This window comes from Trichosurus vulpecula, chromosome 7, assembly GCF_011100635.1.
Source record: "Trichosurus vulpecula isolate mTriVul1 chromosome 7, mTriVul1.pri, whole genome shotgun sequence".
Classification (NCBI taxonomy): Eukaryota; Metazoa; Chordata; class Mammalia; order Diprotodontia; family Phalangeridae; genus Trichosurus; species Trichosurus vulpecula.
Genome location: NC_050579.1, coordinates 22,757,736 through 22,784,203, shown reverse-complemented (window position 1 = coordinate 22,784,203; position 26,468 = coordinate 22,757,736). Strand labels below are relative to the sequence as shown.

The 26,468-nt window shown below is 49.3% G+C and overlaps 1 protein-coding gene across 1 annotated transcript in view; it reads right to left on the bottom strand.

Annotated features, from left to right (window-relative positions):
* The window catches only part of CLIP2 (CAP-Gly domain containing linker protein 2), a 104,232-nt gene extending 78,913 nt beyond the window's left edge, over nucleotides 1-25,319 (bottom strand). Inside the window, exon 1 of the mRNA XM_036768135.1 lies at nucleotides 25,162-25,319. The gene's annotated coding sequence lies outside the window, so the exon portion shown is untranslated. The remainder of the gene's footprint in view (nucleotides 1-25,161) is intronic.
* Between the last annotated feature and the right edge of the window lie 1,149 nt (nucleotides 25,320-26,468).

Here is a 26,468-nt window from a genome sequence, read left to right as displayed (position 1 = left end):
CAGATTTGGCTGTCTCCACATAGAGACAGTGGCCGAAGCCATGGAAATGAAAGAGATTTCTAAGGGAAAAGAAAGACGAGGGTCTCCCCATGCCTTTGTAGAGGTGGGGGACTGTGGATGTGGAAATTCACATATAATGTTAGACTTGGTTGGTGGGTGGCTTAGTTTTGCTGAACACACACACTCTCCCCCCACCCTCTCCCCCTCTCTCCCTCTCTATCTCTGATTCTGTCTCTGTCTGTTTCTCTATCTCCCTTCCTCCTTCCCTCCTTCTCTGTCTCTTTCTCTGTCTCTCTCTCGTATTCTCTGTCTCTCCCTGTCTCCCTCTCCCTCACTCCCTCCCCACCTCTGTCACACACACATACATACATACATACATACATATATATTTATATATATTTTAACACTAGGCAGTGTTGCCTAATGAATAGAGAGCTGGCCTTAGAGACAGGAAGATCCCACTTCAAGTTTTACCTTGGACCCATCCTGGCTGTGTGACCCTGGGCAAGTCACTTAACCTCTATATCCTCAGTTTCCACAACTGTGAAATGGGGATAATAATAGCCCTTACCTCCCAGAGCTGGTTGTTGTGAAGATCAAATGAGATGATATTTGTAAAGCACTCAGCACAGTGCCTGACATAGAGTAGGTGTTTAATAAATGCTTGTTCCTTCCTTTTCTCTAGGTGCCAGTGACAGGGGATACAGAATAATGACACTTTAATAGACAAACACTATGGTCCTCCTGACCTCTGAGGGTCCATGATTCCACGCTAACGTGATACCACAACAGCAGTAATGTTTTGCAATGTCTACATGGTGCGGGCCAATATAGATGATCACTCCTACCATTAAATCTCAAAATCCTCCCCGGACGAATGTCTCTTTTAATAGATCACAGATGATAACGTCACCACAGAGCAAACATGACTAACTTTGAAATCAACATGGAAAAAAATGGGGTGATGAGAAGTCTGGCTCAAAGATGCTCTTTTAACGATGAATCACATTTGAAAAAAAAAATCCCCGTCCCTGAAAAACACGTTACAAAATCACAGAATGTCGGAGCTGGAAGACGCTTTAGAGATTATGGGCTTTGCTTTTCTGAGGGAGAAACTGAGTCCCAGAGAGTCTTGGTGATGACCAAGATCACACGGCAAGTTATTGGTGAGAGTCAGGACAGTGGGGGAGAAAATTCAAAACTCAAAATCTCACGGAAGTGAATGTTAAAAAATTAAAAATAAATTAATTATATAAAAAAAGAATGAATGTTGTCCAAAAAAACAGTCAGGACAGAACAAAGGTCCCCCACAGACTCATGATCCAGTGTCCTTCCTACCGTACTGTATAAATAGGAAGTAGTGAAGCATGTGGAATCCAAACATAGAAAACTATAGAGAAATTACTGTTCCCATCTCACATCTGGAGAAACTAAGGCTGGATGTCATAGTGGATAGAGCACCACGCCTGGAATCAGGAAGGCCTGAGTTCAAATCCTGGCTCAGACACTTACTAGCTGTGTGACCCTGGGCAAGTCACTTAACCCCAATTTCCTCATCTGAAACAGGGATGATAATAGCGTCTTCCTCCCAGAGTTGTTATGAGTATCAAATGAGACAATATTTGTAAAGTCCTTAGCACTAGCACGTAGTAGGTGCTACATTTATAGAATATTTACTATATGAATAACATGTGTAAATAAGTAATGATAGCCAACATTTAGACAGCAGAGCTATTACTATTATGAGAGAAAGTATTACAAGCTCACAAAATTCCAAATTAAACAGGACACACATGAGGCTGCTTCCAGTTCTGCCCTCTGTGGACAAGCTGGCTTTTTGGTCATGTCCAATTCTTTGTGACCCCATCTCTGTTCCATGAGGCAGCCCATAGGAGCACAGATTCAGAGCTGGAAGAGACCTCAGAAGCCATCAAATCTAATCCCTTCGTTTTAGATATGAAGAAACTGAGGAACAGGTGGTTAAGTGACTTGCCTAGGGTGGCACAGCTGGGGAATGTCCAAATCCAGTGCCCTATCTGCTCTACCATACTGTCCCTATCCCCCAAGTCTCCTTATTTAAGCTAAACAACCCCTGTTTCTTCACCTGTCCCTCACACATCATCAAGCCCTTTGTCATTCTGGTTACCTTCCTGTGGCTGTTCTCGATCTTGTCAATATCTGGTACCCGGAACTGACCATGAGACTCCACACAAGGTCTGACCAGAGTACAGAATACAAGGAGACGGCCACCTCCCCAGCCTGGAACACCCCTGCCTTGATGCAGCCCAGGCTTGCTTGGCTATAGCATCAGCCTTTTGAATCTGCAGCCCATGAAGACCCTCACAGCTAGACCCAAGACGCTAAAACTCAGCTGCCTCCAATCTGAATCCAGGGAGGTCAATAAGCATCGATTCATTCAGCACTTGGAGTTATTGGGCTTTGTAAAAAATTTAAATGTAGGATTTTACCTTTATTTACATTTATGTCTATTAAATTTCAGCTTCTTTGATCTCACCTGTGGATATCGCCTTAGATTCTGATACTGTCCTCTAACATGTGAGCCATCCTTCCCAGTTCTGCATCATCTGTCAACTTCTATACCTTCTTCCAAGTCATTGGTAAAAATGAAAAATAACTCAAAAGTCTGGGAGGATGGATTCCCTGGGCACACCACTAGAGACCTCCCTCTAGGGCAGCATCCATTTATTCTTTGAGTCTGACCCCGTAACCAGCTCTGAAGTCCCTCAACCAGACAATTGTCTGCCATCACTCTCCATCTGGTCCCTGACAAATGCTTGCCAGAAATCCTGGTAAAGTCTAGCCACCAGGTTCGTCTGATGTATGAGCCTTGGAGCCCTGCCCAAAAGAAAACAGACGAGTCTAGCATGACCCCTTCCCGACAGACACTTCTTGAAGTCACACTGGCTATCTGTGATCGCTGCTGCCTTTTCTAGGTTTTTTCTAACCTCCCATTTAATGTTATTGTATTTTGTTGACAATCGATGTCAATTAGCTGCTCTGATCAAGACAATGATCCGAGATAATTCCAAAAGACACATAATTAAAAAAATGCCATCTACCTCCAGAGAAAGAGAATTGAAGCCTGAGTTTGAAGACTGAAGCAGACTTTTGTTTTTGCACTTTATTTTTCTTGAGGTTTGTGTGTGCAAGTGTATCTGTATGTACACGAACGTGTGTGTGTGTATATGTGTGTATATATGTATATATGAGGGTATGTGTGCGGGTATGTGTGTGTGCGTGTGTATGTGTGCATGTGTGTAATTAATATTATTAAAATAAGGGAGTTGGACTAGGCGGCCTCTGAGATCCCCTCATCCTCTAGATCTAGGATCCCATGAACAGGTTGTCAAATGCGTGGATTCTAGTCCTGCCTCCATCACCCTGCTTTGTGAGCCCAAGCAAGTTACAGAACTGTTTCCTCATCTCTAAAACGGGCATCTAGCTGTGGAGAGAATGACAGAAGATAACGTGAGGTAATAATGGGAAATTCCTCTGGAAACCGGCACATGACAAACCCCTGTAGGAAGAGTGATTTTAATCTGGATGAGGAGCCTCCCCTTACCGACGCATATGGGCACCTCATCTGTCATTTACAGTCTCAGTGACCGGCATAAGTCACTTGCCCAGGGTCACACAGCCAAGTTTATGTCAGAGATGGGACTGGGCTCAAGATCGGCTCTGATTCCCCTGCTCCCATGGCTCATATAATGATACTTCTCTGAAAACTAGAGAGCGACAAACCCGTTCAAGGGAATGTTATTATTTTTTATTATTATTATAAGAAACAAATATTTGGTACCCAGAAGGTCTAAAGAAAATGCCCAGGGGCTTGTCTCTTTTTTCAGACCGTTCTCCCCCTGGCTCTGGACTAGACAAAGGCAGGAGAGTGAGTGAGTATATGGAAGAAGACCATTTCTCTTCCCCATTCTCTGCTTCCCGTGCTCTGAAATAATATTTGGGAGACCCATGGCCATGGCCTTGAGCAAAGGACTCTAATTGGCCAGTTTTCCATAGCAAACCTGAGCTGGGAAGGAAATGTGGGAGGTCCTAAAGGCTGCCCAGTGAGAGACAACCAAGGGAGCATTCATGAGGAAGGGCTTTTTGGCGAGCCCCACCAGCCTGGCCTCCTGTCACCAAGGGAGCCGCCGGGCAGCTCGGGTGAGCCACGCTGACCTAGCTTAGAAAGCAGAGGAGGAAGGAAGAAGAAAAGAGAGACTGAGCTGAAAGCAGTTCCCTTCTCCTCACTCAGCCAAGGCGCCCACTCGGTGTTGGTGCCTTGGCCAAGATGGTGAGGGGGATTGTGGGGGAGGAGGCAGAGAGCTGCTGCTACCAGCTACCGAGGCCTGTCCTGATTCCCCACTGCCTTCCCTGCCAAACCTCCCATGGATCATACCTTCCCCCTAAATCATCTCGTAGTTATGTTGAGTATCTATCTCCATGTTACATACGAGATCATAGCCCCAGAGCTGGAAGGGACCTCAGAGGCCATCTGGTCCAACCTCTTCACTTTATAGAGGAGGGAACTGCCCAAGATCACACAGGTAGTCAATATATCCAGACCACCCCCAGAAAGTTCCTTCTCCCTCTGACACTCCATGATCCCACAAATCTTAGGGACATCTGGTAGCATAGTAGATACTGGGCCTGGAGGCAGGAAGTCCTGAGTTCCAATACAGCCTCTGATGCTATGTGACCCTGGGCAAGTCACTCAACTTTCACCTGCCTCAATTTCCTCAACTGTAAAATGAGGAAAACATCAGGACCTACTGCACAGGGTTGGTTGTTTTGAGGATCAAGTGAGACAATATTAGCAGAGAGCGTTTGGCACATTGCCTGGCACCTAGTAGATGCCACATAAATCCTTCTTCTATTCCCTCCCCTTTCAAAAAGTAGGAATGGTGAAGACGTGATCCTTCCCCAGCAAAGAGGGATGGATGAAATGGCTTCTTAAGACCCTCCCCTCCCCCCTCCCCCCCAGCTCGATGACTATTAACAGGGCACCACTTTGTTCCCCTAGGCTTAAACAAAATAAGTCCGTCTCATCTCCAGGGCCCTGCAAGAGTTGAGAGAGAGGGTAATTAAAGGCAGGCATCGGGAGCCCAAAGAAACAGGCTTTCTTTGTACCCGCTTTCCATTGTCAATCTGATGGGGGAAAACACACCCCAGAGGCTGCATTTCAAGGTTTCTATTACAACTGGCCCCTGACAGCCTGAAGTTACAGCAAAGAAAACAGCCCAGGAAGTTCCACTGAATTGGGCGCCTTCCTCTGGGGGGCTACCCAGGTCTAGGAAGGGCCACGAACGGGTCATTGGCAAACCCACTGGCCATGACTGGAGAGGAAAGGGCTTCATGTTGTAGGAGCGGGAGCCAGGACTTCTGGCCCAACGCTCCCTCCTTGCCATTCCCGGTAGGCTCCTCCACTCCCACCCCCAGCTATGCTGTCTCAGGCAGGTACTTTATTTAACCTGCCTGGGACCCATTCTCCCCTCCCATAAACTAGAGAGGCCTCTCACTGACCTAGACAGCATTTTGAGGTCCATTAAGGAAAGAAGCCACAAAGACTCTGTCTCTGTTCTCATAACCCTCTGGTAGTCAATATCTGCCCATATGCCAAAGTCAGCCTAGAAAAAGGCAGGGCAAGTCCTCCCCCTCCCCCATTCCCTTGATTCTCCCCCTTTTTTTTCCCCAAAAGACAAACCTGGGAATGCTCCTCCCTCCCTCTACTGGGCTTGGGAGTCCCAAGGCAGTCCTATCTCTATCATTACTCTCTGCATGATCTTGGGAAGGTCACCAGAGACTCAGTTTCTTTGACTGTAAAATGGGCCTTCAAGTACTCGTGTTGCCGACTTCACAGGGTTGAAGGAAGGGAAGAGTGTTGGAGACAGAGCTAGGCCGGTGTTGTGACCAGACAGCCTGCCTCTCCTGCTTCTCAGACATCCCGGCTGTGTGACCCTGGGCCAGTCACTAAACCACTACGAATTTTAGTTTTCTCATGGTGACCACAAGAAGAAGAATACACGTAGTACACGTCTCACAAGGTTGAAACGAGGCTGGTGACTGCTTGGCACAGGAAGCCGGAAGCTTTTAAAAAATGTAAAATCTCAAAGTGCTGTGTAAATTTAGTTATTTTTTATTATCTGCCTTATTCCTGGACTGGAGACCACGAGCATCCGAAAATAGGGCACTTAGTCCAAGCCAGCTGTGACCAAGAAGGCCCTAGACAACATTAGAAAACCTTCTGCTAGAAGACCTCCTTATTGCTGTTGGCGTGGTCAGTCATTTTTTTAGTCATATCTGACTCTCTGTGACTCTATTTGGGGTTTTCTTGGCAGAGATATTGGACTGGTTTGTCCTTTCCCTTCCCCCGCTCATTTTACAGATGAGGAAACTGAGGCAGGCAGGGTTATACGACTTGCCCAGGGTCACACAGCTAGGAAGTGTCTGAGGCTAGATTTGATCTTAGGAAGATGAGTTTCCTGACTCCAAGCCTGGCACTCTGGAGCCTCCTAGCAGCCCTAAGAGGACCTGCACTAATGGGGAATTCATTACCTATCATTCTGAGGGCAGTGTATGTGTACAGGGCCGTGAGCGCTAACTCTGTAGCCAAAAGCCCTTGATTCAAACCCCAAAACGGATGCTTATTACCTATGTGGCCTTAGGCAAACTCCATCACCCCCTGGGCCTCAGTTTCCCCTTCTCTAAAATCAAGGAGTTGGATCAGATAGTCTCTGGGGCCCCTTTCAGCTCTAAGTCTGTGACCCTCTGCTCAAGGGAGGTCCCATTCCACCTGTGGATGGCTGGCTTTCATCATTAGAAAGTTTTACTCAGCAGAAATCGGCTTCTCTGAAACTCCCATCCAGCACTCCTGAGTCCTACCTCTAGAGCCTAGAAAAAGCAACCTGCTCCCTCTTGCACCACACCATCCAACAAATACTTGCAGCCAAGTACGTGACCCGGTCCTCAGGCTTCTCATCCCCTTCCTGGAGCCTGGGCCTGAGGCCCTTCTCCATCCTGGCTGTAGTTCAGAGATAGAGCCAAAAGGAAGGCCCTGTATCCCATGAGGAGGTCACCCTAAGGAGGGCCTTGGGGAGGAGCCCAGGGTTCAAGCAAACCTTAGTCAGGAAAGTCACTCCCCAATGCAAGCATTTGTAGTGAGTCCCCATTGCCAACCCTACCAAGACTCCTCAAAGTCTTAGTTAAACTAGAAACATTCTGAAAACATCTACGACACACAATGCCCTGTGCTAGATGCTGGGGCAAGATGGGACTTCAGATAAGGCGTAGATCTTGCCCTCGAGGAGCTTACAGTCTGATGGAAGGACCAGACACCAGGCCAGGGAGCCCGAGGGCCCCAGATCACAAGATGGGGATAAGACACGGAGCGATGCAAGGTCTAAACCCAACACTCCGTCTCCCCTTTCCTCGGCTCTTCAGGTGCCAAGCCCCAGGCCTGGGAGGCACTCCCTCCCTATCTCAGCCTCTCCTTCAAGGTCAGGTGCCATCTTCTACAGGAAGCTGCCATTGTTCATGGGTAGATAGGGTTTAAACCCACGCAGGAAATGCCTGGTGAGAAAACGCCCTCTCCTCACATGAATCAGCACAGTCTCTGCAATTTCCGGTCTTAGAAATACGTCTGGGGCACTGAGAAATATAGGGACTTGTCCAAGGTCACACAGCCAGGATGTGTCAGGGGCTACACTTGAACCCAGGTATTCCTGACTCCCCCATGCTACTTCTCGTACTTTATCTATGTATACTTTGGTTTTTGTTTTTTCGAGGGGGGAAGGCAGGGCAATTAGGGTTAAGTGACTTGCCCAAGGTCACACAGCTAGTGGGTCAAATGCCTGAGGCTGGATTTGAACTCAGGTCCTCCTGACTCCAGGGCCAGTACTCTACTCACTGCGCCACCTAGCTGCTCCCTATATATACTTTTAATGTAATTCAATTCAACAAACATGTTTTAATCACCTACTGTATTCCAGGCACCAGGTTAGATATACAGGATACACAGACAAAAAATTTTTTGACCTTAAGGAGCTTATACACTGTGCCTAGAACACAGTAGGTGCTTCATAAATGTTTGCAGAAGCATTTATAAAGTATTGAAGTATATGAATTATGAATTGAATTAAAGGACTTGTACATTCTCACATAGTAAGGCAAGGTCTGAGGCAGGATTCAAACTCAGGTCTTTCCTATCTCCAAGGCCCTGGGGTTCTACGCACTCCACCAAGCTCCCCAACTAGGCTGGCTATATGCTCTGAGAGAGGAAGGACCCTAGTGTTTATTTTATCTTTGGGTCTCTCCTGGCACCTAGCTCTGTGCTCTGCATAGAGCACGTGCTTAATAAATGCTTATTTATCAAAGTCATCGATTCAATTAAGCAAGTATTAAGGGCTGTCTAGGTACTGGGCACTATGCTAAGAGTAGCCGACAAAAACCTGTGTTCACCCTCAAGAAAAGGTGCTAGGAGGTGCCATACTGCACAGAGCGCCAGGCATGAAGTCAGAAAGATTCATCTTCCTGAGTTCAAATCTGGCCTTAGACACTTACTAGCTATGTGACCCTGGGCAAGTCACTTAACCTTGTCTGCCTCAGTTCCCTCATCTGTCAAATGAGCTGGAGAAGGAAGTGGAAAACCACTCCAGCATCTTTGCCGAGAAAACCCCAAATGGGGTCACAGAGTCAGACACGACTGAACAAGCAAACTTTCCTTGGAAGCTTACATTGTACTGATTGCTGGTTAAGTGGATGGGACAAAGGCAAACCAGCCCCTGTGCCCTGTGCGAGTTCTCCCACACCAAGAAGCGGGCCCTGAATCAACACAGCCTCACCGTGATTAGCCATGGCCAGTGACTCATCGTCATCCCACAAACCACCGGACGGGACGGATCATTCCAACCTACAAACAGGAACCTGAACATCAACATCGGCCCCGGATAAACTTGGTGATCGAGGAATTATTAGCATTCTACCATTATCGCTGTCCACACCGAAAACAACCGACCAATTATCAATCCAAGATCACTCCGCCTTGGCCTTCTCACATAGGAGGCCTCTGTAGCCCTTCATGAACTGGCTGGCTCCTCCCCAATCCCCCATTTTAAGGAAAGCGCCCAGGCCAGCCACGTCTTCACTCCCTTCCAGGGTCCTCTCCTGACTCTCTGGTACCCTCTCTGTGGGTTGTCTTCCTCATCAGAATGGAAGCTCCTGGAAGGGAGGAATTCCTTCTGCTTGTACTTGTATTCCCAGCTCTCAGCAGAGTGCCTAGCACACAGTAGCTTGTCGACTTCAATAAGCATTTCATCATGAGACCCGAGTTCAAATTCAACTTCAGGCGCTGACTAGCTGGGTGACCCTGGGCAAGTCACTTCACCGTTTGCTTCAGTTTCCTCAACTGTAAAATGGAATAACAGCATCTTTGTGCCATGTCTGGCACATAGTAGGCGCTTAATAAATGCTTATTCCCTCTCCCTTCCCATCCTCTCCCCCTGCCCTATAGAGGCTTGAGTGAGCTCACATGTATACGCTTTACATAGAGTCACTCATAGATCCCCATAACCATCCTGTGAGATGGGGCCTAATCCCTTTCTACAGATGAGGAAACCTGAAGGTCAGGAAGGTCAGGTAACCAGCCAGCGAGGTAAGTGTCCAAGGTGGGATCAGAGGAGAAGGTAAGGGTCAGGAAGGAGAAGCGGGACAAGAGAGAATGGGCAGCAAGGGGCAGGATGAGGCAAAGGCACCAGATATCCAGGGGGGAGCCAGGAGGCCACAGCCTCCGAGGGAAGGCCCCGGAGCAAACCTTGGGGGTTGGAGCCCTTGCCACCTAACTGCTTTCTGGGTCAGCCAGTGGAGAGCAGGCACAACAGCAATGCTGGTCAGGGCTGGACACCCCCAGGATCCCTGTAGGGGGCAAAGGGAAGCCTGTCTTTCCATTGCTTCCTTTTGTTAGCCTGGTGGCCCAGGGTTATCTCTCCCTGCCAGTAGGGATGGGGGCCGGGGGCGGGGAAGGGGGCAGGAAGTGTCCAAGGCCTCTCTCTCCCTCTTGCCGGCCCAAACGTCCTTCCCAACCCTCAGTGGGTCCCCAGGAAACCAGGGAGACACGCAGTCTTGCGTGCTTGTGTGTGGGAGGAAGCCACCCGTAGCTGGGGAAGCTGGGAGCCATCCCTCCCTGCTGGGTCTGCTGGTCAAGCTCGATTACTCTCAGATGTTTTCCTAATGAGGTCAGTCCTGGGGCCAGAGGGAGCGGGACAGGAAGTTGATGGAGGAGGAAATCCAGGGGGAGGGAGACTCCAGAGACCCGAGGCTGAGAAAGACATCTACTCTGGGTGGGGTGGGGTCTTGCCTAGCCCAAACTAAGCAGTTCTAAAAAGTAAGTGTGTCACTGTGTCCCCACCGGGTGGTATCCACAGAAGAAGAAAAGTCCCTGCCCTCCGGGAGCTTCCAGTCTAGCTTAGAAAACAAAAACCATGGAGGCAGACAACTCCTCGTGGTGGGCCAGCTGCTTTCCTTCCTGCTGGGGCCGGACCAAAACAACACCACTATGCTGGGGTCGAGGCACAGTGTGTCCAACTGTGGCTGATCGGACCAATATGGAACACTCCACTGCAGGCAGGCCACAAATAGTCCACGTGTGGAGTGGAGATGCCTCTGAGTTTGCGCATCTGGCATTTCTTTGGAGTCCCTGCCATTCTGCTCTGCTCACAGCACCTTCTCTGATGGGGGCACGCCATGCATCTGAAAGGGGACGGCCCTAGTCCGACATGTGCTGCAATCAATCAAGCCCCAGATCCAGCACTGGCTCGGCTAACTCACTGTGTGACCCTGGGCTTGTCACTGTTCTCCTCCAAGACTCTGTTTCTTCCTTTATTCTCTGCCTCATTTCTTACCTAACCTTGACCACTGAATGGTGCTTCCTTAGTCAAACTGAGACCTGGGAAAGACCTTAGCTTAAAAAAGGCCAAGGTTTCCCACTGCATCCTGGGCCATCTCCGGTCATCCTGGTCTATATCTGGCCACTGGACCCAGACAACTCTGGGGGAAAAAGTGAGGCTGGTAACCTTGCACAGCTCTGCCTCACTTAAACCCAAATCACTGGCAAGTCAAGGCATCACCTCCCTGGTGCCATGGTCCTCTTTGAGAATGAAGAACACAAAACGACGAACTTCATTTATCAAATGAGATTGCAGAATGGCTAAACAAATTATGTCTGTGAACATGAAATATTAATACGGCGTAAGAAGGAATGATTGATCCACAGAATTGAGGAAAGAGCACGGAAGATGTATAAGAGTGGGTGGAAAATGTTCTCATTGACTGGTTTGGAGACAGTTGAGAAAACCCCTCTCCCTCCCTTCTCTGCAGAGATGGGGGACTATGGGTGCGGAACCTCAAACACACTCTCTAGCTTGGCTGAAGTGCCTTTTCCTCCTCTTTCTTTCTTTATTCTCTATTACAAGGGATCGTTCAATGGATGGAGAGGTGGAAAGGATGTATTTGGGAAGAAAGATGATGTAAAAACAGAGGGGATCAATACAGAAACTTTTAGCCATGCTGAGAAGGTTCGAAGGCAAGAATGAACAGACCCCAGACCCCCGGCAAGGTCCATCTGCTTGACACCTGTCTTTACTAAGGAGAGGCCTTTCCCAAGCCCCAGCTGCTAATTCCTTTCCTTCCAGATTACTTTCCATTTACTCACGTATGTTCCTAGATATTTGTTGTTGTCTTCCCTGTTAGAATGTGAGCTTTTTGAGGTCAGGGACTATGGGGTTGGGGGAGGGGGATTGCATTTCTTTGAATCCTCAGCTCTAAGCACAGGGCCCAGCATATAGTAAATACTTGATAAATGCTTGTTGACTGACCAACCGAGGTAAGAGTCCAGGCCCCAGCTGGGTGCCTGCCAAGAGGAAGTTAACAAATTGGGAAGAGCTCAGAAGTGTTTTGGGCTTCCCATGGAAACTGTCCCAGAAGCCCATTTTCAGAGAGAGGCAGGTCCCTGGCCCCTTGTGCTGAGAGCAGAGGCCTGTAAGCTCCCGCTCCCCTTCATCTCACCCCTTTCCCTTGGCAGGGGCAGACTGGGTTCTGCCTTCTGGGTTCCCAACTCCCTCAGTGGGGTGACTGGCTCTACGACAGTTTCTAGGTGGAAGGAAAGGCCCAAGAACACAAAGTCCTGGAGGTCCTGGCAGCTGCAGCCTCTGTGGTCTTAATCCCTAAAGGAAGAGGGTTTTCTGTGGCCACAGCTGGGGGCCCAAGATGTGACTCACCATCAATAGGACACTGTTGGGGCATAAATCAAGCAGGGCTCCACAGACGCTGGCACCATTTCCCCCGTTTTCTTGTCTTTTCAGCGCCATTGTTTAAGTGGGGGCGGGGAACAGGCCTAGGAAACTGCAAGTCTGTAAGTGCCATGTTACCATCATTTGGTCTGGACCTCTGAGATTTCACCCATGCAGGGAGCTCCGGGGAGGAAAATCCCCTAGAGCAAAGCAGATCAGAACCTGCTCCACAATTTAAAATCCTAGAATCCTGAGAAGTGAGGGCCACATAGCTGGGATTTGGCAGGGGCAGGATTCAAAGCCTCCAAAGCTAAGGCTCCGTCTACCATGCCCCCACCCCTCATCAGCTCCCAGCACCCAGACTTCATTCTCCCACCTCCACTTCCTCCTTCCTCTTGGCTCCTCCCACCAAGGCCAGTCCCCTTGTTCCCCTTCCCTCCATCTCTCTAATCTTAGCTCTCACCCATTGTACTAGCTCCTGCCTTGCTGTCTACAAACACCCTCAGGTCTCCCTATCCCCCATAACCCCTCACTGGGGCAGCTGCCCGGGATCGTCCTGATCGTCCTACATTCAAGGCAAAACTCCCAAGGATCTTTAATGGGGGGATCCTTACCTTCAGCGCTCTTCTTGATGGCCAGTAAGCTGGCTTCTGACCTCATCACTCAACTGAAACACCCTCTCCAAAGTTATACTGGCCTCTTCATTGCCATGAGCCAACGGCCTTTTCCCAATCCCCACCTTTCTTGACTTCTCTGGAGCCTTTCAGCCCCTCCTCCAAGCTCCTCTTTCCTCTCTGGGTTTTGTGAGATGTTCTTCCTTCTCGTTAATACCTCTGCTGATTGATCATCCCCTGATCGCTGCACCCTCTTCTCTTTTCTCTCTATACACACTCTCTCGAGTGACCTCAGCAGCTGCCGTGGGTTCAGTGATCGCTTTGACACAGATTACTCTGGGGGTTTATTCATGTACAGGTTGGACCACATGGCCATTAAGGACCCTGTCAACTCCTAGACTCTATGATTCTCTGACTCCCATGGATCTGTATATCCAGCCTCAGTCTCTCTCCTGAGCTTCAGTCCTGCATCACAGAATGAATGAATGGAAAAATGCATTGCTTAAGCACTTACTGTGTACAAAGCACTACAAAGCTCAGTGCCGGGGATACAAATAAAAAGTAAAACAAAGAGGTCTCAAGGATCTCTAATGCGGGAGTCATCTCCTCCATAACTCTCATGGAGGAGACAACATAGCTGGAAGGTTTCAGCTGTTCATTGGGCATTTTAAACCAAATGTGTTGGAGGCATGTCAAACTCAACATGACCAAAATTGAGCTCATTATCTTGCTTCCTAAAGCCACTCCTCTTTCCAAATTTCCCCATTTCTGTCCAGAGTACTGAGGGCAGCTGGGTTGCTCAGTGGATAGAGCACCAGACTTTGAGGCAGGAAGACCTGAGTGCTAATCTGACCTCAGACATGTTCTGGCTGTGTGATCCTGAGCAAGTCACTTCACCCTGCTTGCCTCAGTTTCCTCATCTGTAAAATGAGCTAGAGAAAGAAATGGCAAACCACTCCAGTATCTCTGCCAAGAAAACCCAAAATGGGGTCACAGAGAGTTGGACGTGACTAAAATAGCTCCACAACAAAGTCCAGGGTCCAAGCTTCTCAGAGCTCCACAGAGTTTAACGGATTTAGAGCCAGGAGGGACCTGGGAGGTCATCTAATGCAAGCCTCTCCTTTAGGAGATGAGGTGGAAAAGAAGAGATTTGCCCAAAGTCACAGGGGAGATAAGCTCAGGATCGGGGTACAGGAGCAGGAAGGAGGCATTTCTAAGAAGCAGGAATGAACCAGCAAGACTGAACGGCAGCTCTACTGGTTTCCTTGTAAAGGAAGCCTTTGGCAAGGGGGCCAGAGTACCTAGGAACAGAAGGGCCCTTAGAGACCATCTGACCCAATGCCCTGATATTACAGAGGAGGAAACTGAGTCCCAGGGAGGGGAAAAGGCTTGTCCAGTGTCACACAGCTAAAAAGCAGCCAAGCCAAAACCTAAAGGCCAGTGCTGTGACACAGCTCCAGCGTGCCACTAAGCCACATACACTTTGCATCCTGAGAGGTCATGTCAGGGCTAGGGACAGGTGACCTCCCCCCACCTCATCCTCATTGCTATATCCCTCGAGGAACAAGGGATGTGACCTTCAGGTGGAGGGCTCCAGTCAGCCTGGCAGCAGCCAGGGAGAGACGGCTGGTCCAGTCTGCCTCCTATGGGGCTGCTCAGATGGGCTGGGCAAGGCCATGACAGGGTCAGACAAGCTGGCAGGATGACCAGCAGACGCGCAATCACCCCAGCCCGTCCTCTAACCTGTTCTCATCTCATTTTCCATTCTACGGCCGAGCCAGGCCTTGTCCTCCTAAGCAATAGCAGCCGAGGATGGCTGCTGCTGCATAGCCAGCGACCCCTGCTCACTCACATCCCTCCGACCAAAAAGAACATGGCCTTTGGGAGTTCTGAAAAATGGGTTTTTATCAATATCATTTAGATTCTTGATTTTTTAAAAGGATGATGGCTTTTCTTTATCCCAGCCACTAAAAATGACGGGATGATTTGGCTGATGGAGTGAAGAGAGAGAGAGAGACACAGAGACACAGGGAGAGAGACAGAGAGACAGAAACAGAGAGAGAGACAGAGAAAGAGAGAAAGAGGCAGAGAGAGAGAAGGGGAGAGAGACAGAGTGGGGGGAGAGACAGAGAGAGAGAGAGAGAGAGAGAGAGAGAGAGAGAGAGAGAGAGAGAGAGAGACAGAGAGACAGAAACAGAGAGAGAGAGACAGGGGGGGGGAGAGACAGAGACAGAGAGAGACAGAGAGAGAGAGAGAGACAGGGGGGGAGAGACAGAGACAAAGAGACAGAGACAGAGAAAGAGAGAGAAAGAGAAAGAGAGAGAGAGACAGAGAGACAGAGAGACAGAGAGACAGAGAGAGAGTGAGCCTTGAAATGAGGATGGCCTGGGTTCATCATCCCACCTCTGGCCCCCACCACCAGTGTCTCCCTGGCTAAGTCACTTACCTCTTAGTACGAGTCACTGCCTCCCACAGGGGTCTATGCTACCCTGCCTCCAAGGCTTGGCTTGGACTGTTTCTGATGACTGGAATGGACATTCCCCCCTTTCAACCTTGGAGGCCTTGGAGCTTCTGCTAACGGCCTGGTCAAATGCCTGCACTTCACCTCCCTCATGAGCTGGGCATTTGGGACTGTTAGCATTATCATAGCTAACATTTTTATAGCACTTTAAGATTTAAAAGAATATACACACACATATATATAACTGAACTCTATGTCATAAATACTGCATGCATATCTATGTATGTATATTACACATATGTAAGTAAATATCTGCATATTATATGTTATACACACATACACGTACACATATACAGGGCAGCTAGGCAGTGTAGTAGACAGAGTGCCAAGTCTGGAGTCAGGAAGACTCATCTGCCTCAGTTCACATCTGGCCTCAGATACTTATTAGCTGTGAGACCCTGGACAAGTCACTTCACCCCGTTTGCCTCAGTTTCCTCATCTGTAAAATGAGCTGGAGAAAGAAATGGCAAACCTCTCCAATATCTTTCCCAAGAAAACTCCAAAGGGGGTCACAGAGAGTTAGACATGATTGAAAAACGACTGAATGAGAAAAATAGTATAATATATATATAGTATATATATATATATAATATGCATATTATATCTACATACAACATGTCTAATACAGACATATATTATAAGTATATTAGAGACACATTATGTGTGTGTTATAGATTGTGTGCATTCTGTGCATGTATTATATGTATATATTCAAATTCTGGATATGTTATAGAAATGCATACATGTACATTACATACATGTCGTGTGTTACATATAACATTGTGTACATTATGTACATATTGTGTGTATGTCATACACACATATAAATAAATAAACAGAGGTACGTTATCTAACACACACCCGTATGTACACTTCTGTAAGTACATGTGCATACGCACATAGACGTATATCTTTGTCCTCATAATAACCCTGTGCTACTATATAACGAGAGGTACCATTATTATGAGTAGCCCCTATTTACAGATGAGGAAACTGAGGCTTCAAGCAGGTAAGTGACTCACTCAGGGTCACACAGTCAGTAAGTATCTAAGGTAAATTCAAACTCAGGACCTCCTTGCTCAGGCCCAGCCCTCTAGCCAATACACGGCTAAACTGCCCACGTGTGTCTGGGTCATTTCCCTCCTACGGGCCCATGTAGGCCAACGTGGTCCCTGAAGCCCTGAAGAAGAAATGGGAAAATGTTCCTTCCTCCCTTATTTGCAGAAGTAGGGAGCTGTGGGTGTGCAACATTGTACATGATGTCAGACCTGGTTAACATTTTGAGTAGTTTATTAAATTGCTTCCCTCTCTTTTTTCTCTCCCTTTTAAAAAATTCTTTATTGCATAGGACGGCCCTCCAGGCCAGAGAGAAGGGAGGGATACACCCTAAAATTAAGGTATTTTTTCCAAAATCTATATAATTTAATTAATAACGGCATCTAGGTATTAGTTTACTGGGGAAGCTTGGTGGCACAGAGAATAGAGCTCCAGGCCTGGAGTTAGGAAGATTCACCTTCTTGAGTTCAAATCCGGCCTCCAGCACTTACTGGCTGTGTGACCCTGGGCAAGTCTCTTAACTCCGTTTGCCTCAGTTTCCTCATGTGTAAAAGGAGCTGGAGAAGGAAATGGCAAACCACGCCAGTATCTTTGCCAAGAAAACCCCAAATGGGGTCACAGAGAGTTGGACCTGATTGAAATGACTAAATAACATTCTTATTTGTTTGTTTAAAGGATTTTAGCTGTCCAACAATACAATAGCTTGTTGAGAGAGTGAGCTCCCTGACACCGGAAGTGTTCAAAAGAACCTGAAGGACCACTTGTCGGGTTTGCTGGTAATAGCATGTTGCGCCAGGTGGGAGCTCAGATTACATAATCTTTAAGGTCCCTTTCAGCTCTAAGATTCTTTGAATTTACAAAAATATCCATTCATAGAGGGGAGAGAAGAGGGAAAGAAAATAGATACTAGTTGATTTAAAAAAACCCAGAAATTTAAATTTAGAATTAGTCTATAAACCAGGACTCACAGACACCAGGAAGAGAAGAGATCCTGGGATCCTAGACCCAGGGCTGGAATCATCAGAGGCCATCTGGTCCAACCTCTTCATCTTACAGATGGGGAAACTGAGTCTCAGGGACATGAAGTGACTCTCCCAAAGGCACTTACATATAGTAAGTGGCAAAAGCAGGATTTGAATTCTGGACCCTGCCTCCTCTCAGGACCTTAGGGAGAGGGAGAAAAGAACATGAGGGAACCAGGCCCAGGATATTGGTGGGAATGGGGAGGATCATATTAAAAAAGGTAAAGACAAACAGCATAGGTTTTGAGTCGACTGCCCCAAAGTCCTCTCTTTCCAGATGCCAAGAACTGGCATCTCAGCCACTCTAGGGGAAGATGTAATGGTTATGCCAAGGCAGGCCAGTGTGCCCGGGCAACACTCCTCCCATCCCCCACCCCATGAGTCACTGCAAGATGGGGTACAAAGAGGCTGTTCAGAAAGAATGTAGGCAAGGCTGATGAGCCGCTCACGAAAGGCAGGGGGCCCTTGGCTGGAGAGAACAGGTTTCAAATGTCTACTTCATTAAAAGTCTCCTCACACCACATGGGGTGTCTACACAGCCCCAGAGTGGCTCCCAGTGCTGGGATTCTAAAGGCAGCCTTAAATGAGGAGCGTTTGGACGACTCATTTCCATGAGTGAGGCTGTGCCCTTCAAATGGCCCAAGCCAAGTCTCTGCTGCCTCAGTTTCTCCTCTGGTGCCCTCGAGGCATAACCCCCCCCACGCTCTATTATTCTCCCTAAGCATCGTAGAGGGGCAATAGCCCAAAACAGCAGAAGAATAGATGATTATGTTTCTATTTCATGGGCTTTTGAGGCCCAGCTCAGATCCTGCCTCCTCCAGGAAGTCTTCCTGAATTATCTCAGCCAGAAATTCTCTCTCCTTACTTTAGGAACTAAAGTTGCTATTCAGTCATTCTTCAGTCATGTCCAACTCTCTGTGACCCCATCTGGGGTTGTCTTGGCAGAGATCCTGGAGTGATTTGCCATCTCTTCCTCCAGCTCATTTGACAGATGAGGAAACTGAGGCAAAGAGGATGAAGTGACTTGCCTAGGGTCATACAGCTAGGAAGTGTCTGAGGCCAGATTTAAACTCAGGTCTTCCTGACTCTCGGCCTGGCACTGTGCCACTCAGCTGCCCCATTTTACACGCAATAGGGATCCCATAAATGTCTAGTGAATGGATTCAGTGGGGATGGTTCACAAAGCATCCCCCATACTCCTCCCCAATATGACAGCAACACTCTTCCCTGTCCCTGCTGTAGATCTGTAAGAGACCCCGAGCATGAGACAGTCTGCGGCCAGGAGGCTGAAGGGGCAGACCTGGCCAGGCCACGCAGCGCTGGAGCCCTGACCTTAATCTCACCCCCACATCATCGCCCTGACCCACAGACCTAATCTGCGCCTGGTTCTGGTGGAAGGCTGGCAAAAGCAGCAGGCAGGAAGGCGGGAACCCTGGCATCCCCCCGCCCCAGTTCTGCAGTGGGACAAACGTTTTTTGTGTTTGTTTTTAAACACTGGAATTTTGTCTTCCCTTTTTTAAAAAAGGCCGGGGGGAAAAGAACGGAAATAAAGAAAGAGAGAAAAAAGAGAGAGTCCTGGTGTCTATTCTAGGCTACATCTGAAAGTGGGGGATGTGATTTCCAGGGACTGTAGGCCTGGCACTGAGGGGGCAAAGAGGAAGCTAATAAGATGTCTGGGCCCCAAATGTATGCCTTGTTAATAAAAACAACCTGGGATGGGCATTTAAAAAAAAATAAAATAAAAACGACTTTCTGCCTAGAAGGGAAACGTTTCATTAACAGTTTTAAGCACTTCCTCTGAAAACTCGAGTTTAATGACAACCCTTGCCCTTGTGGATATAAAGGGGGGGGGGTAAGATGGAGAAGGGCCAGGGGGAGGGAGCCAGTGGAGGGGGCAGATGGCCTTCTTGGGGCAGCTTTAACACCCATTTTCCCACCATCACTCCCTTTTGTCATCTGGCCCATGGGGAAGGTCAGGGAAAGGAAGATTTCCCAAGGAGGCAGTTTGGAGTGGAGGCCCTGGAAAGAACCCAGTCTCTCAAATCAGAGGGTCTGAGTTCAAATTCCAGCTTGGATGCTTATGACCCATGAGAACTCCTGCAAATCATTTCTGCTCCCTGGGCTTCATTCTCCTCTCCTGTAGAAGGGATTGGACTAGACAGCCTCTGAGAGATCCCTTCCAGCGCTAGATCCAGGATCTGATCATTCCCAGCTGTGTGACCCTGGATAAGTCATTAGTAAAATGAAGGGGTTGAACCGGATGGCCCCAGAGGGCCCTTGCAATTCTACAGTTCTGGTCCTCTGAGGCTGGAGGCAGGAGGGCCAACAAGGTGGCTGACGCAGTATTCCGAGCCCCCATGCATTAGGAGGGAGTAGCCCGGGGCTTATCAGGCCATAGGTTAGATACGATATTTGTCAAAATGGAAATGACATTCGTACAATGCTTCCTGAAGACACTGATGCTCCCAAAGGAACTCATATGAAGCACTAGCTATTTCCTTGTTAAAGTTCTGTGTTTTGGGCTTGGCAGCTTTTTAACCTGCATGGCTACCTTAAATTCACCCACCTTACCAACCAGTATTAAGTATCTCCTATGCCAGGCACTAGGCAAGGTGCTGGGGATCAAAGGCATGTATTTCATATTCACCTGCCCAACGTCATACTCTAATGCTCAATTATAGGTCTCTATATTCTCTATATTCAGGGCAGCTAGGTGGCGCCATAGTGCACAGAGCGCCAGGGCCGGAGTCAGGAAGACTCATCTTCATGAGTTCAAATCTGGTCTCAGACACTTCCTAGCTGTATGACCCTGGGTGAGTCACTTCACCCTGTTTGCCTCAGTTTCCTCACTTGTTGAATGAGATGGAGAAGGAAATGGCAAACCACTCTAGTATCCCTGCCAAATGGGGTCACAAAAAGTCAGACATAGTTGAAAAACACGTGAATATATTCTGGATAAATAGTTCTTATTATCTCCTGCTGATACCTTTGCTTCTTCCCACCTCCAGATCTTTGCCCATGCTGTTTCCCCTATGTAGAATGCTCCCCCTACTCTCACTGCTGAAACCTGGTCTTTTCCTTCCTTTGACACCCAGCTCAAGATCTATCTCCAAAAATCCCACCCTGAGGGGTCTCTTCTTTGTTCTCTTCCTACCCTGACTCCCTCGCCTAGGATCATAACACCATCAGTTTCCAGGGAAAGTCAGGGGGTAGGGGAGGATGTCTGTTTATCCTGTTACTTCACCTGTTAGGCAACTGGATAACCTGATGAATAGACCACTAGATTTGAGTCAGAAAGATGTGAGTTCAAATTCTGGCTCAGATATAGACTAGCTGTGTGACCCTGGCCAAGTCACTTAACCTCTGACTGCCTCAGTTAGCACCTACTTCCTAGGGTTGTTGTAAAGATTGAGTGAGATAGAATATGTACAATGCCTTGGAAACCTGAAAGCATTAATTAAATGTTGGCTTTTATTGAGAGCATGGCCGAGAACCTGAATGGGAACAGGAAGAGGGCCCTCCAAGAAGAAATGTCATGAAGTTCAATCCCTTTCCTCAGAGGAGAGGCCTAGGATCAGAACCAGCACTAATTTGGTGGGTCTGTGATCTCACTGATGTGGGAGCTCATTCCAGAGATGCAAATTACTGCTCACCCACAACTTCTCACACTCCCGAATCCACGTCCTCCCATAATTCCTCTGTGGGTGTCTACCCAGCCTGCTGGGCCCTCCTCTCTTGACACGGCACAGGGAGCCAATGGAGAATGGGGGCCATGTTTGCTGGCATCTCTCGCTTCCAGTGGATGACTGACCCACCTCAGGATCTCAGGGCAGGTGGTGTGGAAAGAACAGAGTCTCTGAAGTCGGAGAACCTGAGTTCAAGTCTCACCTTTGACATCACTTACATAACCTTGGACAAGTCACTCGACTGCCTTTCCCCATCTGTACAATGAGGGAGTTGGACTAGATAGCCCCTGAGGTCCCTCTCAGATCGAGAGCAATGGTCCTATGACCCTATGGCCTTTCTGAGCCGTTTCCCTGCCTGTAAAGTGAGGAGGTTGGATTAGACAGCTTTCCAACTCGAAATCTATGATCTTAGGAATGGATTTATTCTTCTCAACGCAGTTTTAGCAAGTCTCCTTTTCTGCTTTTTCTCTACTCTCAGGGAATGTATAATCTAGTTCAGGGGTGGGGAACCCATGGCCTCAAGGCCACATGTGACCCTCTGGGTCCTCAAGTGCAGCCCTTTGACTGAACCCAAACTTCTCAAAGGGCCATACCTGAGGACCTAGAGGACTACATGTGTCCTTGAGGCCGCAGGTTCCCCACCCCTGATCTAGTCACAATTAGGTTGTGGGTTTTTTAAATTTTTTACTTTTTAAATCAGAGAGAGAGAGAGACAGAGAGAGAGACAGAGAGAGGAAATGAGAAACAGAAACAGGGAGAAAGAAGTGAGAAACAGAGAGAGAAGAGGACAGAAAGAGTCGGAAGAGAGACAAAAAGAAAGAGAAGGAAGAGAGACAGAAGAAGAAAAAGGAGGAGGAGAGAGATAGGAGAGGGGAGAGAGAGAGAGAGAGAGAGAGAGAGAGAGAGTAGTAATGAGAAACAGAAACAGGGAGAAGTAATTGAGAAACAAGAGAGAAGAGAGAGAGTTAGGAAGAGAGACAGAAAAAGAAGAAGAGACAGAGATAAAAGAAGAAAAAGAAGGAGGTGGAGAGAGATAGGAGAGGATGAGAGGGGAAGAAAAAAGAAGAAAAGAAGAAGAAAAAGGAGGAAGAGGAGAGAGAGAGAGAGAGAGAGAAAGAGAGAGAGAGAGAGGAGAGAGAGAGAGAGAGAGAGAGAGAGAGAGAGTGAGTTCAGGTGCAAGGCATACCAAGCATTTGTCCAAAAGGCTCCGAGACCGTTGCCAGAACAGCACATGTGGGGGCAATGAGAATCACCAGACATAGACCTGGAGTTGGAAGGGATCTCAGAGGTCATCTGTTCCAAATCCTTCATGCTACAGATGAAGAAACTGAGGCTCAGAGAAGCTAAAAAAGTGACTTCATTGTCATTCAGGTAGCAAGGGGCATAGCCTGGACCCAAACCCAAGTCCTCTGACTGTAGGGTGAAGGTTCTTCCCACTGGGCCACACTCCCTTGGGAAGAGAAGGCCAGTCTGTGTTGGGGACCATTAGATCAGGCTGGAAAGGTATGGTAGAGTCAGACTATAGAGAGCCTTGAATGCCAGGCTGAGGACTAAACTTTTACCCTTAAGGGTACGGGGCGTCACTGAACAGTAGAGCGGCATGTCCAAAGTGGTGTTTTAGGAAAAATTCATCTGGTGGCCATGTGCAGGGGGCACTGCCCGCCATCAGAATTCTGTGGCACCTCCAGCAGAGCTGGGCACACAACAGTCAATAGAGGCTTGTTGAATGAACAAAGCAGCAAATTCCCATTCCTGGGGGCAGATGCACAATGGGTGAATGTTACCCAAGAAGCACTGGGCAGGAGGCCAAAGGCTCACCCAGCCAAAATTCCAAACTAGAAAGAATCAAACTGCAGCTTCTCTTCATCCCCAAGCACCCTTCACTTCCTCTACTCAGTCCCCCTCCCCAAGGTCTTCATTGCCCCAGCCCTGGCTCAGGCCAGCCAGCCCTCCAGAGAAGAGAGGAAAGGCTCATGGGAGCATCAGTCTAAAACAGAAAGACACCTCAGGGGCCATCTGATCCAACCCCTTCATTTTACCAAAAAGGAAACTGAGGCCCGGCAAGGTGCCCTGACTTAAGCTCCTAGCTTTAGAGCTAGTAGGGACTCCTGAGGCCATCTAAAACAGCCCCCTCCTTTTCCAGGTAAGAGAACATTCAGTGACTTGCCCAGAATCACACAGTGAGGAGCATGCAAATGCACCGACCTCCAGGAGCTCACTCATTTCTCAGTGGAGAAATCAGGATGGACACACAGATGAAGAAGCCAATTCGGAGTCAAAAGATGTGGGCTGAATCCTGGCCCCTCCTTCTACCCCAATATTCTTCCACTTTTAACATCACAGAGCTAGACTTGGAAGGAACCTCCAAGACCATCTGGTTTAATCTCTCCATTTTACAGATGAGGCCACTGAGTTTAAGTGACTTGCCCAAATTCACATTGGTAACAAGGATCAGAGGCAGATTTTGAACTCAGGTCCTCTCATTCTCACTGTACACTGCTTCCCCTTCTCTATCCCAGAGTTTAAAGGCAAGGGGAAAAATTGTAATTCTTTTTTTCCCCAGCTTTGCCCATGAGCCCACCCCATATAGAGAGAGGACAGTGGGAGGGGGATGGGATTATAAAGAAATGCTAGTGGGTTCTAGGTTCCAGAGGAGCAGCTCCTTCCTGCCCCCCAGATTTCTCTCCACCTTCATTCTCTCCTTCCTGGGCAGCTAAGATTTCTCACCTGGACAGCCCTAGTCAAAGCATCACCCCCTAATAATGGGTTAGGTGTTTCAGTCTATATTCAAGGCTGATCCCTACAGGGATCATTAATAAAGAACCCAAAGTAAAAAAAAAAATAAGATTTCTAGTTAATACCACCCCTTTCCATCATGGTGTGACCCCTAAGCTTGGTGGCAATGTTTTTCATTGAATCACATTTAGCACTGGGGGAAACTGAGGCACAAGGGGACTCAGAGAGAGGAATCTATGATATAGAATCAGGCTCATACTGCCAATCAGCTTTTTTCTCACTGGTTCACCATCCTTTCTGGGAGACCCAAAACACCCTGGGCCTAGTTGGAAAGACTCACCAATGAGTCCTCCCTCCCACAAGTGTGTTCAGGAGTCCTTCTGTGCACCCAACCAGCAACCAGGAAGGAACTCAGGGCCCCAAGGCCCTGTCACCACTCCTGCCTGACCAGCCTGCTGTTGGCAAGCATCTCTTCCCCAGGATCCAGGCCCCCACCCCCTGCAAGGGTAGTAAATTCTGCTGTCTCATGGTATCCTGGAGCCCACAGGGACCATCCACCCAGACAGAGCTGCAGGGATCTGGGAGGGGGGATGGGGCAGGAAGAGGGGGCCAACCCACCAGCCCCATTCGGGACCACGTTGAACAAGGGGCAAATAGTCTCTCTCCACAAGCCCCAGCACTCAGTCTGACCCCAGCCTCTCCCTCCGTCCCTGGTCCCCAGGAAATGATGCTGAAATGCCTATGTGCCTAGGCTCTCCCTGCTCTGAGGGCATCAGCCACCCTCATCCTGCTCCTGGAGTTTGTGGGGGGGGGGGGGGGAAGGGGAAGCAGCGTTGGCTGCGAAGCCCACAGACCCATTTAACAAAGAGCTGTCCTCAGCGTGGGCAGGCTCCCAGCCCCTGGCAGAACCAAAGGGGGCATTTGGCATCCTCGCATGGCTCCTGCACACACCCACCCAGGCCAGTCCCCGTGGTCTTTTTCCTTCCCGGTAACCCCCCCCCCCCAAGCCCCATGACACGCACACACAATCCACCTCAAGGACAATGCTTTTCCCCCCACCCGCTACCAAAATGCCCAGCCTCCGCCGAGCCTCTCCTAAGCCCCAGCGGCGTCTCCCCCGGACCATCCCTCCCCCCCCCATCCCCTCCTTTGTTGCCAGCAGGGGCCGGGGCTTCCACGCCGTGGGCAGCCCCGGCCCCAGTCCTGCCCTCGGCCCGGCTGCCTGCCTACCTTCTTCCTGCCTGCGTTGGTCCTCTGCATCCAGATGGCAAGGCGGCCGGCGCTGGGGCGGGGGCTGGGGCTGGGGCTGGGGCCGGGACTGGGCGCTGTCCTCCCTCCTTGCCCGCCTGGCCGGCCGGCCTCGCCAAGCGCTGGCCTCCCCGCCTCCCTGCCCCTCCCTCCCTGGGGTTCGGGGGTGGGGGGAGGAGGAGGAGGAGGAAGGGGACGAGCAGGACTAGGACAAGGAGGAAGAGGAGGAGGAGGAGGAGGATGCTGCCGCAGCAGCCCCAGCACCTACAGCAGGCTGGCCAGCCCCGGAGTCAGCGCTGCGCTGCGTTGCGCTGCGCTGCCCTGGGAGATGGCTTGGGTGGGAGGCAGCCAGAGGCGGGCGGGCAGAGGCTGGAGGCTGGGCAGGAGGCTGGGCGGGCAGCAGAGGGTCCCGCCCCCCCCGCCCCGCCCCGGCTCCTCTCCGGCCCCTCCTCCCCGCCCGGCCCTGGGTCTGCTGGCAGCCCGGAGCCTCTGGATGTGCGGAGGGCGCGCGGGCGGGCGCAGGGAGGCTGCCCTGCCCGGCCCAACCCGGCCCAGCCCAGGCCGGTGGGGCTCTGCAGGCTCCGGCCAGATCGTGGGCCAGCCGCGGCTGCAGCGGATGCTCCCGCCTGAAACAAAAGGGGAAGGAGCCGACGGAGGGGAGGGAGGGGCAGTCCAGCTGTTTGCATGAAGCAGTCTCGTGGTTCCCAGGTCGCAGAGCAGCCGAAAAGCACCCGGGAGGGCGGAAATGGACGCTTACACAGTGCTTTCCGAGCGGTCTCCGCCGTAGAGCTCCTTGAGGGCAGGGCCTGTGATTTTTGCCTTCTTTTGTATCCCCGGCGTTTAGCACAGGACCTGGCACATAGTGGGCACTCGATAAATGCGGGCATGCTGTGACTACCATGTGTATTATACAATATATATAATATGTGTAACATATCATGTATATATCTACTGTGTGTACATCTACCAATACATATATGTATTCACATGTGACTCTAACCTTTACCCTAATTCCGACTATATAATCTATGTATCCATCGATATCTATATTTGTCTATGAAGGAGAGAGCGAAACTTATGTGGTATAGTACATAGAGTGGTTTATGGTCAGGAAAAATTGAGTTCAATCCTGCCTCTGACAAGTTCCGGTTGTGTAGAGCAAGTTGCTTAATCTCTCCGAATCTCAGAAAATTCCCTAGAGCTTATCTACTGAGTGGTAGACCAGTGGCTATTTGTATGGGGGGCGGGGGGGGGCTTATAAAGAAATGCTAGTGGGTTCTAGCACACTG